A 13046-nucleotide genomic window follows, 5' to 3' on the forward strand; every position below is an offset into this window, starting at 1 on the left:
GAGTGTTTGCCTTATTGAATTAATTTCGGATGACCTATGATTGTTGTCGCTAAGTCTTATGGAACGAGAAATGAGAGTGTTGACAATTGAATTTTGAGTTGTGCGGGATGATGATGTGACTGGGCATTAAGATATCGGTTTGTATGAGTGGGTTTCCGGTACACGGAATAGGAAAAACTGTGAGGTAAGTTTTTCTGAATAAGAACATCAAGGAATGGCAAAGACGCTTTAGACTCAACTTCCATCGTGAACTGAATAGTAGGATGTATTCCATTCAGGTGGGAGAGGAAGAGATCTAACGTGTCTTTGCCATGAGGCCAAATGACAAAAGTGTCATCAACATACCGTAACTAGCAGGTGGGTTTGAGATTTGATGAGGACAGGGCTGCTGTTTCGAAATGTTCCATGAAAATATCAGCTATTACGGGAGAGAGGGGAGATCCCATTGAGGCACCTTTGATTTGACGATAGAAATGATTTTGGAATGAAAAGTATGTATTAGACATGCAGTGATTTATAAGAGATAGTGTGTCTTGTGGGATTTGATGTTTAGAGTCCAAGATAGAAATGGTTTCATCGATGGGAATGTCGGTGAACAAAGAAAGAATGTCAAAACTAACTAATATATCTGAGGGTGAAATAGAAATATTTTTCAAAAGATCAATAAAATGAAAAGAGTTTTTGACAAAAGACGAAGCTTTTTCGGCTAATGGTTGTAAGGATAAAGCGAGATGTTTTGCCAATTTCTGAGTGGGGCAGTTGTATGCACTGACGATGGGTCTTAGGGGAACATTGGGCTTATGGATTTTTGGAAGGCCGTATATCTTTGGAATTCGGGATGATTTTTTCTCTGGGTATAGAGTAGTATAGAGTATGGAGTAGTAGAAGTATGATTTTTATTCATCAGTAAAGCTAGCATAGCCAGCGTATAAAATGATATATTATTTTTTATGAACTATATCAGCACTATTTTGCCAGAGATAAGATTTGCATTAAAGGATGATAAAAACAATTAAGCCATTAAGTTGAACATTATTCAACAAAATCTAATTATCAATACAATATGACGCTAAAATAGGTTTAGTCATCATTATTGTTGGGAAACGGTTACAGCAATAACGTGTTTCTTGGCATAAAACTTCATTAATAAATTGGTAATTAATTCATAGCGGTTCACTTTTCTGGTTTCAACGTTTTTGTCATATATCTCCAGATATGAGTTTTGCGTTAGGAGGATGATGAGGTATTTTTTGAAGATTGGTTAATATATCAATCAACAGCAACTAATTAGCTATTAAATGTGCCGTCAAGATGAACTTTGTACTCCTTTTCCTTGTACTCCTTGTGTTGTTCTGAATTTGGCCGTATAAAGTGGATATACTAACTTTACAGACATGATATACTATGATTTTTTGTGGATATCTATATTTTTGTAATAGAACAGATAACCCAAATATTGCTTTGCTAGTAATTTCCACTTCCTCCCAAAAACTAAATTGTCCGACATATTTTCCACTTTATTTTAAGCATAATTATTAGGTGATTGCTCATTAGGTAATTAGTCTAAAATTTTCATATTTGTTTACGTTGTACTCCAGTCGTCTGAGAGTAAAATGCCTCTAAACCTATAAAAATCGTACGAAAGACCCTAAAAAAGTTGCAAAAAAGTTTGCACTCCTACTCCCGGAGTTCCCTCTAAAACCCTTTAGGGGAGGAGACGAAAAACATCGATTTACCAAGAATCTGTACGCCGTAGAAATAAAGGTGTTAAACAACAAATTTAGCTGAGATAATTGTGAACAAAAATGTGATATCTTTTGATAAGAGTATCCTATGGAGAAAAATCATAGTGCGTTTTTAAAGGTAAAGGTTTCTACGATTATAAAGGTGTTAAATACATAAAAGTTGCTCAATTTTTGCCATATTTTAAGATTCTCATAATATCAATCAAATGTTTTACTTCCATTGAGCGATTACTATGGCAATTTTATTGTAAGAGCCCAATCTCCAAAACCTATAGCTTAAAATTTCGATTTTGAGTTTTGGCAAGAAATATGAGCTATTTGAAATATGTTTAAAAACGCTGAACTTAAACTTTCACATTACAAATGGTCTAAAATGTTGAAACTCCCTTTTTTCGATTGCGTAAGTACGTTTTTCGAAACTGCACAATTTCAGCTACAAATTCCACCTAATATAGTCTTCGTGGATGTATTTTTCGTGTCCTGAGATTCATTTAAATACTATGTTTATATGAGAATAAGCCACAATTGATTGTCATGACAACTACATTTTACCTAAAAATTTGGCGTTTCGATTTCTACTCTGGAAATCGTTCTGAAAAGATCATTAATTAATTTTATTAAAAAACATTATTTTTTTTGCTTGACTGCACTAGAGACTGTAGTAAATAGAACAAATGTCTGTGACCTTAAGATTTTGTAATACATTAACGGGCACAATAGAAGAACACTTTATTGGATTTCTTGTGTCTATCTATGTAGGTGAGACAACAGGAGAGTATTTAAGTCATGCCATACTAGTCGAACTAGAAAAAAAATGGCTTAGATAATCAAAATTGCCGTGGCCAAGGATACGACAATGGCACAAATTACACCTTGCGATTGCCATAGCTGGAATCTACTGTTGGTACAGGCCACTAATTCTTCGGTGATGGCAAAAACATTTTTATATTTTATCCAAAAAATTTATTTGCTCTTTTCAGGTTCCGGGAAACGCTGGGAATTGGTCCAAGACAAATTAAAACTTACCATGAAGCCTATATCGAGCACGAGATGGGAAAGCATAATCAAGGCAGTTAAGTCCATACTATTTTAATTTGATGAGGTTGTAGGATGCAAAGAAAGTTTGAAAAATCAAACAGATCAATCAAACACTCTCAGTGATTTTGATTCAGTAGTAAATGAAATGCTTAGTTTAGAATTTTTAATCGCATGCTAATGTGGTAAGCAAACTACGGCAATCTGTACAAGTCCATTTGAGCATTGCTCTTAAACATTTGCATAAATTTAGTGACTTTAGTGAATTTAGTTTTAAAATTTTGCTAATTGGAATTTTGATTATTTAACGAATATAAAACTACATTAATGTGTAAGGAATACGGTCATTTTTTATTTAGGGCGAGGTAAACAATTTACGATGGACGATGGACAAGACGAATTATGGAATGGAGGCCCAGAAATTATAAAAGAAGCCGAGGACGACCACCGACTAGATGGACCGACGACATAAAAAGAGTAGCGGGAAACTGGCTACAAGCGGCCCAGTGTAGAGAACACTGGAAAGAACTGAGGGAGGCCTATGTCCAGCAGTGGACGGGATTGGCTGATTGATGAAACAATTTACAAATTGGAGATAAGTACACAGATTTATTTTAAATTTAATTCATAGACTTTAACTTTAACTTAAAGTCATATAAAGCCGTTCTTTTGATGAAATACTTTTACGCATAGTTGTGTCTTTTTTACTCTGCTGTAAACTCTGTATACAAGAACAGACTATCCTGCCATCCAAATCCGCTGGCCACGGATCTGCTCAACATTTCACACGTAAGAAGATTAAAACGACCAGACCCTTTGGACCTCTAGTAAATCAGGAAAAATAGAATATAGTGTCATGGTGCGGTGAAATAACAAGTTACTATTCAGGTGTTTTCTAAATCTTTCCTTAATTTGTGTTTTTGCCTTGTAATTCTCATATGTGTGTCAGTGATGTTTACCTGTATTAAACTCTGTTTGTTAAGTGAAAGTTTAAATTAGTTGATATATCATAGATTATATTTATGTTATCTTTTACCTGGGTGCTCGCCCCTGGGCAGCTTCCCACTATGTTATTGTACATATATTATACATATTGCTTATTGTTTATAATGAGACAGATTGCAATAAACATTGGATGTTAAAAAAAAAAAAAATAGTTGTGTCTTTTTTACTCAATTGAATTTCCAAAATTTTATGAAGTTCTTCAAACGACTTCACAGACATTCGAAAATAATTAAAAAACTTCGATGGATCTTGCAATAAATCTTGATAGAGCAAATTATACGTTCTCTTGGTTTCTCTTAATTCTACAATAGGATGAACCCACAAATTACGTCGTCTTTTTAGTTTCTTTTTCTTTTTATTTAATATGTACCATAGCATAACACACTCTTCTACATCCATAATCTAAAAATATAACCGCACTGCACTACCACTATTTTCATACTGACGAGCATCCCCGTGAATCCGATACAGCAGCCATCGCAAATTCTGTATCTCGCATACAGTATCCTCGTCTGAAAACCCTCTAAGACAATGGGAAAGTGCATCAAGCAATCCAACAGATGAATCTAAAGACGGACCTCGATAAATGTTTTGTGTTGGATAACGATTCGTAACAAAATATTATTATTTTTGACATTCTTGAGAATTTACGATACTCGGCGAAAGCAGAGACATATTAATGGGATAGTACATTTCAATACGCTCCAAAATTTTTCTTGCAATTATTTACCATTCATAGATTATTAAATGGGCATTACTTAATTAATTTGTTGCTCCCAAGAAGTTGGTGACATTTTAAATCCTTTAAGACTTGTGGCTGATTTCGTAATTGCCGTTCGACCATCTGTGAACCGAATTGGGTGTTTATTTCACTTGACTCAGAGTTAGTTCCGCAAAATCCAAAAACTTGATTTGGTAACCACTTACAAGAGGGGAGATTCCAACGGCTAGTGACTGCACCACTTATTTGGCTGGCCATTTTTTGACCCAGAACGAGTCGGCGATTGTTTGGTCAACGATTTCATGCGGATATCCCTAACCTGCCTTCATTTATAAAAATGGCCGATTATATGGTAGAGAACTACGTAAGTAATGTGTCTCTTTTCTCTCTAACTGTTTGGGCATCCCAGTCTAGCCATATACATTTCATCACAAATCCATGAGAATCTTTCATTCTCATTATTCCAACCATTTATACCTTTCTCATCCCAATATCCTCACTTTTGTATCTACGCTTCTACAGTACTAAACAATGGTGTACATAAAACTGCATAGTTTACATGTACCTGTCCTGTTTTCACAGGATAATGTTTCTTCAAGTAGACTTTGACGTTTATAAAAGCCAGGAGACTGTACTTAAGCATTTTGATTCATTATGTCATAATAAATAGATTATTTTGTCTATAATTGCCGAGTAGCCGGTGCGTTTTGGTTTAGTTTGAGTTTTCTTACAAGCTCTCTCTGATGACGGGAAGACCCAGAAACACGTGTCAGGGAGTGGTAAGAAGCTCAAATAAATCGAAACGCAACCATTTTCGCAGATTTCTAATTAGTTAATAAGTTGAGGACTATTTCCGATATAAACAGAAACAGCATATATTCATAAATATTTTCATTATAAAGTTACTATCGAAAACCTATGCAACTGAATTTTCAGATCTCAAAACTGTTTAGATTGGCAGATACGTCGAATAGGAAACACCGTAAAAAAATCGATATTAATATCTATTTTATCGATATTTAATCTATTTTAAAGCAATTTTCTTAAACTAATTTCTGACTATAATAAATTACCACATAAACGAGAAGAGTAACAGGTAACTGGCAATCTTCTGCATTAGAAACCAGCGGCTTGAGGCAAAAATGCTGGTGATGAGTTTACCTATCTGCGGTGATGACCTATTACCTATCTCCAAAGGATTCCGGCGATCAGTTTACTATATCTCGGAGGGTCTAATAATTTTTTGGGGGGCTATAAAGTGATGAGTTCGTAAAACGTCGGATGTGTTTACACGTCCGATATAGCATCCAAGCTAGATTTCGAGCACGTAATTAAACAATTCAGCAGTGTAAAGTTTGAAGTAAAGTTAAAAAAGCCAAATGTAAAGAACAGGCCCGAAACGGTAGATATTAGGAAGCTTTCCAACAATAATATTAAACAACAGATGCAGGAGAATTTAAATACCGAAATATCAAAAATCCTTAAAAATAACAATGAACCGCTGGAAAAGTGGAGTGAAATTAAAGAAGAGATTAGGACTTCAAGCACTAAGTTTTTACTACCTGATAAGAGAAAAAAGAAAGACTGGATGACTGCAAAAATCCTTGACATGATGGAAGAGAGACGGATATATAAAACTAAAGATACTGCCAAATACCGCGAAACCCATAGACGAATTAGAGCTGAGATAAGAAAAACTAAAGAGAAACAGTTCTCGGAGAGATGCGAAGAAATCGAACAGTGCGAAAAGGTATACGACTATAACAATATGCATAAGAAGATAAAGGAACTCACAACAAAGAAAAGCTACAATATTTTATCGAAAGGGCTATGCGATGATAATGGAAATCTACAACTAGACCCCGACAAAATAGTTAGAATCTGGGAAACTTATGTGGAACAACTGTTTAATGATGACCGTCCTAGTGGGTATACACTGAGCAATGATGATACTGGCACTTCTATTCTAAAAGCAGAAGTGGAGAATGCTATAAAGGGTCTTAAAAATAACAAAAGACCAGGCAACGATAACGTATACGGGGAAGTATTGAAAATGCTGTGCGAAACAAACAGTCAATTTCTAGACTCACTCGTCAGACTCTTTAACAATATTTATATCAGCGGGGAGTTTCCTGAAGACTGGCTAGAGTCAACTTTTGTTGCCATTCCGAAAAAACCAAAAGCAAAGTCTTGTGATCAACATCGGATGATAAGTCTAATTAACCATATTTCGAAAGCATACACCAAGGTTATTTACAACAGAATAAGCAAAAAATGCGAGGATAACATTGGAGATTCGCAGTTTGGGTTTCGGAATTCTCTTGGGACAACGGAAGCACTTTTTAGTCTACAGGTACTCATCCAGCGCTGCAGAGATATGAACAAAGACGTGTACATATGTTTTATAGACTACGCAAAAGCATTCGATAACGTAAAGCACGAAAAGATAATTGAAGTTCTCCATAAGATCGGAGTCGACTACAGAGACATTCAAACAATAGCAAGTCTCTATTGGGGCCAAACAGCTAAAGTGAAAGTAGGATCTACATTGACCAATAAAATTGAGATCAAGAAAGGGGTACGACAGGGCTGTATCTTGTCTCCTATTGTCTTTAATATATACTCAGAAGAAGTATTTAAGACAGCGCTGGAGGAAAGCACAGAAGGCATAAAGATAAATGGAGAAATAATTAATAACATAAGGTATGCTGATGACACTGTGATTCTAGCAAGTAGCATGGAGGAACTGAGTTGCCTAATGAGTAAGATACAAAAAACAAGTGCACAATACGGACTCGGACTAAATATCACAAAAACCAAATGGATGTTAGTAATCAAAACCCAACAACCACCACAGCAACTGATATTAGACAATGAAAGAATTGAATACTTGAATTCGTACATCTACTTGGGAACAACAGTTAACTTAAATTGGGATCAAGCGAAGGAAATACGTATAAGAGTAGAAAAGGCAAGAGCATCGTTCACTAGCATGAAGCAAATTTTCACCTCTAAAAGCCTCACCCTACCTCTCAAAATTCGACTTCTGAAATGTTATGTATTCCCGGTTTTGTTATATGGAATGGAGGCGTGGACAATGACCGCAACATTGATGAAAAAAGTAGAGGCCTTCGAAATGTGGGCTTACCGACGTATATTACGTATATCCTGGACTGAGCACGTGACCAACGAAGAGGTACTACGCCGGATAGGTGTAAAGAGAGAGAGGTAGGAATAAGTATAAAGAAAAGAAAGTTGGAATACTTGGGTCACGTTATGAGACATAATAAATATAGAGTACTACAACTGATCGTTCAAGGGAAAATAGACAGCAGAAGGGGTCCAGGGAAGAGAAGACACTCGTGGCTCCAAAACTTGCGGCAATGGTTTGGATTGTCATCTGCTGAACTATTCAGATCTGCCGTAAACAAAGTCAGAATAGCCATGTTGATTGCCAACGTTCGGAACGGACAAGGCACATGAAGAAGAAGAAGCAGTGTAAAAAGTAGAAAATATCTGTTCCTGTAATATTTTAATTAAATTGTTTTTAACGTTGTTAGGTCTTAATATCTTAAATATCTTTAGGTTAGTTGTAAATTTGACTAGATTTTGCATGAATAAAATTTTAATAATGAAATGACACATGTTTTTTATTTTAAAAAATCTGTCTTGTAAGAAAGAGGGTCTGTCAGTCATAATTAACCGCTTTATTTATTTTTTTAATTTATTAATAATAAAAGTTTATATTATGTATAGGCCATATTTATTTGATTACATTGTTTGTATAAGTAATTTTAAAAAATATTTATATTGTCTCTTTGGCTTCCATAACTTACGCGGTAAATTGTTAAGAAGCTATTGGGGCATTTTAATGCTATTTACTATCTTTATTGGCAATTACCCACAATTTCAGTTGAGAATATGCTTATTTTATCGTTTCGATTTCCGTTACGTATTTGCAACGGAAATTGTGATTAATTTCCATTAAAGATAGTAAATAATACCGTAAATATTACATAAATTATAATTTTAATATTATTTGTACAAAAATTTTAAATTCCGTCTTTTGAAAATATTGTCTATAAAAATATTTTATTAAAATAATGTCTTAATAAGTTGTTTACATATTTATTATTAAAAAATAATTACCTTAAAATTAATAAATCTTCAACCGGAAAAACAGTTTACAACTCTCACTTTTTATCATCCAACAGATTTACACAACACGTGTTACAACACTCAATAAGTTTTACATTTAGTTTGTTATTTTTTCCCGATAAATTTTGTTTTTTAATTATCAGTAATTTCTTCCAATAAAAAAACCCTATTTTGTAAGTTTTGTATTCTCCGCGACACGTGCTATACGCGGCTTTCGTTGGTCAACAACAAAGTAAACGAAGAGAAGACCACCAAAAGTAGAATGCAATCCAACAGTCCGTTCCGGTAAAGAGACTTCGGAACAATCGATGCCGAGTGTAGGGTGTTTGATACTACATTGACCCCTTCTTACTTGAAGTCGGACTATTGGAGAAGTGTGACATGGTGTTGTGGTGATTGCGACCCCTGGCCCTTGCGGTTTCTAAGGAGTAAATGAGTATTTCAGGGGGAGGGCGTACGAGAATTTGAATGGTACGGTAGTAAAAAATACTAAAATATAAGAATAAGCGTTAACTTATACTCTTATAAATATTAATTATAATATAAATAATATTTTCTCGCTCCAGAAATAGTTGGTGAAAAAAGACTGAATGAAACTGAAAATATTCCAATAGACAGATTGGAAGTAAATAGCTTAGAGTTTTATTGTTGATACCATTAGATGTATATTTATGATGTGGCTTGATCATAGTATGTATTGTGTACACGTAATTCACTACGTGCGCACAGGTTTATCAGATTTCTCCGTTTCCACTTGTTTGTTCTTCGTTTACACTTTGCATAATGATATGGTGGTATTCCCAATTTTTGAACTGAAATCGCTCATTAGAAATACACTGTCCCGATTATAATTTTGCCTAGTATGTCCTGTAGATCGTCAAAGAATAGATGCTTATAAAATGGAGCTTTCCATTTGCGACATTTATTATAACCTGCATTACAATTTGATTTATATATTTAACTTCTTTGATTCTGTTTTATATACGCCATCAAAAAGTGCATCAAAACAGATAAACAAATATTCTACGAAACCTTATCAGAACTCATTAAAAAAATAGCCGCAAAGAAATTGAACTGTTGGTAGATTTTTTTGCCTGAACAGGAAAAATAGCAAATGACAAAGTCGTAGGTAAATAAGGGGATGCAAAAATAAATGAAAAAGGGGAACATTTAATCCAATTCTGCGGACAGCACTCACTGGAAGTTCTAAACGGATTCTACCATCATACAAATATACATAAGTTTACGTGGACCCAACCAACGAGAAACACCAAGTCAATTATAGATTGTTATCACAAAATAAGAAACATACATACAAGTAAAAGACGTAAGAGTGTTAAGAGAGGCGGAGTACGGAACTGATCACTATATGGTAAAATCAAAATATTACCTACAGCATAGACCGCAATCGCTACATCGAAATAACAACCAACCCGTACAATCAAAACCACTAGAAATGAATCCACCCAAATACAATATTGATGCACTGCAAAACCACTCAACATAATTTTTATATAAGTAACGACTTAGCCAAAAATTAATAAACCTGATCCATTCTTCAACCCAGAATACCTACCAAGAGATAATAAATAAAGTCAATAAAGCAGCTTATGAAGCACTCGGTACGATCCAAAGGAACAAAAATGATACTCCATTGTGGTGGACAGTACACAACAAGAAACCTTCTTCTTCTTCTGGTTCCTATCCGTTGCGGATGTTGCAAATCATATTGGCAATCATGACCTTGCCTTTGACTTTACCTTGCAATATAGACTGCAGCAGAGGGTAACGGTGCTGATTTCTCATAACGTGTCCCAGATATTGCAATTTTATGCGTTTGATCGTAAACACAATCTCTGGTTCCTTCTTCATTTTTTCTAGAACTTCCTTGTTCGTGATCCTTGCTGTCCATGATATTCTCACCATTCTTCTATAAAGCCACATCTCAAATGCTTCAAGTTTTTTAATAGTGGTGTCTGTGAGCGTCCATGCCTCCGCCCCGTACAACAACACAGAGAAAACATAGCATCTCAAATGTATCATTTTTGTATCTAGGGATGTTGTGACTTTTGAAGATGGCGCTCATTTTGTTAAAGACCGTTCTTGCCTTTCCTATGCGGCACTTTATTTCCTGTACATTGCTCCACTGTTCGTTTATAATAGTTCTCAGGTAGCAATACTTTGCTCGCTCTATCTGCGTCCCATTAATGTATAGATGAGCCCCATTTATATTCTCCTTGCTGATAATCATTTGTTTCGTTTTGTGGGTATTAATGTTTAGTCCGTACTGTTGACTGTACCCGTTTATTCTGTCCATTAGCCTCTGAAGTCCCTCTAAACTATCTGCTATCACCATGGTGTCGTCGGCATATCTAACATTGTTTACTCTTTCACCATTTAGAAGGATGCCTTCGTCTATTCCGTAAAGAGCCTCGTTAAAAATTTTCTCTGAGTACATATTAAATATCAACGGCGATAGGATACATCCCTGTCTAACTCCACGTAGTATTTTTATGTGATCTGTTGCTTTTCCGTTAATTTTCATGTATGCGGTCTGATTCCAGTATAGTTCTGAAATTATTCTGAGGTCTTTGTCATCCAGGTCTGCTTCTTTTAAAATGTTTATCATCTTTTGCGTTAATGAAGCCGAACTGTCTGTCCGATATTTGTTCCTCGCACTTCTTATAAATTCTTCCATGGATGACTCTAAGAAACAGTTTCAACATGTGTCTCATTAGGCTGGTTGTTCGATATTCATCGCACTTTTTAGCCCCCTGTTTTTTAGGTATCGCTATGAATTCTGATTCTAGCCATTTATCAGGGATGATTCCTGTATTGTATATTTTATTGAAGACAGCCGTGAGCCAATTTATTCCTTCTTCCTCCAAGAGTTTAAAAAATTCAGCTTCGATATTATCAGGCCCTACAGCTAGACAGCCCTATAGCTAGACGATATTATCAGCCCTACAGAAACAAGAAACCAGCATATCAGAACTGGCTGCAAACCAATGACCCAGATGATAGACGGAACATACACAAGATCAAACAGAGAGGTAAAAAATCTACTAACTAAAGCAAAAAATGTTTTTGTGAGACAGGAAATGCGAAGAGCTCAACAAATATATAGGGTCAACAAGATCAGGAGAATCATGGAAAATAGTAAGAAACCTGAGAACAAACAAAAGAAGTGAGTAGAATGTATTTAATAGAAGAAAGATCTTGGATCGAACATCTCACAACTTCTAATTAAAACAAGACCGCAATTATAACGACATATGAAGTGGAATACGATTAAGACGATAAAATAACACTACAGGAAATCGAAGATGCAATACAAATTCTAAAAAATTGAAAAGCGTGCGGACCACAAGGTATACCGAATGAATTATTAAAACACAGCCCACAAGTATTGCGGGAATTACTGGCGTATGGCTTCACCTTATTCTATAAAGGACACGACTTACCACCGGAGTAGATAAAAGCACATCAAAGAAGAAGAAGATAGAAAGAATTGTTTAAACTACAGTGGGCTAAGTGTCATAAATTCACTCTCAAGACTCTGTGGAAAAATAATAAAAAATAAAATTGAAAAAGAGATGACAGATATAGAAGCTTTTGTGCAGGTAGATCCTGTATAGACAGCATATTTTGTCTAAAGCAAATTATTGAAAAAAGATTAGCCCACAACCTTTCAACTCATGTAGTCTTTATAGATCTGACAAAGGTAGTTTACCACTTTCAATGCTCTGGGTAGCAATGAAAAAACCAATGAATAAATAAAAAAAAATATATATATATATATATATATATATATATATATATATATATATATATATATAAAAGCAGTACAATAGCTTTACAAAAATATGACGGTAAACGTTAAAACTGGACACAAATTAACTAGAGAAATTCCTATTAGTCAGAGTCTTAATCAAGGCTACTGCATAACACCTACACTCTTTAAAATATATCTAAATAAAGCGATCTCAGCGTGGAGAAGAAAATGCTGCAATATGGGCATTCCAATCAAAGACGAGAGATTGTACACGATACACTTTGCTAACGACCAAGCCATTCTAGCTGAAGACAAGAACGATATAGACTATTGCTTAGAAAACTGGAGGAATACACTAAGTCGGGCTTTAGAATTAATATTTAAAAACCCGATTATTAAGTTACAAGATAAAAACCAGAAAGCTTATAAATTGAAATGAGAACTATAAAATTAACTGACACCTTTAAGCAATATCAGGCATTAGACAGCTACATGGGCTATTGTGGAATAATAAAATAACAAAAAAAAATAAAAGAAGAATTTATAAAACAATAATAGAAAATAGTGGGCTGTACAGCGCAGAATTTTGGAAAATCAATCAAAAAAA

The 13046-nt window shown here is 34.8% G+C and overlaps 1 protein-coding gene across 1 annotated transcript in view; it reads right to left on the minus strand.

Moving 5' to 3' along the window:
• The window catches only part of LOC140434624 (uncharacterized), a 137791-nt gene extending 128797 nt beyond the window's left edge, over window positions 1-8994 (minus strand). Inside the window, exon 1 of the mRNA XM_072523018.1 lies at window positions 8656-8994. The gene's annotated coding sequence lies outside the window, so the exon portion shown is untranslated. The remainder of the gene's footprint in view (window positions 1-8655) is intronic.
• Between the last annotated feature and the right edge of the window lie 4052 nt (window positions 8995-13046).

Source organism: Diabrotica undecimpunctata, chromosome 2 (genome assembly GCF_040954645.1).
Source record: "Diabrotica undecimpunctata isolate CICGRU chromosome 2, icDiaUnde3, whole genome shotgun sequence".
Lineage (NCBI taxonomy): Eukaryota > Metazoa > Arthropoda > Insecta > Coleoptera > Chrysomelidae > Diabrotica > Diabrotica undecimpunctata.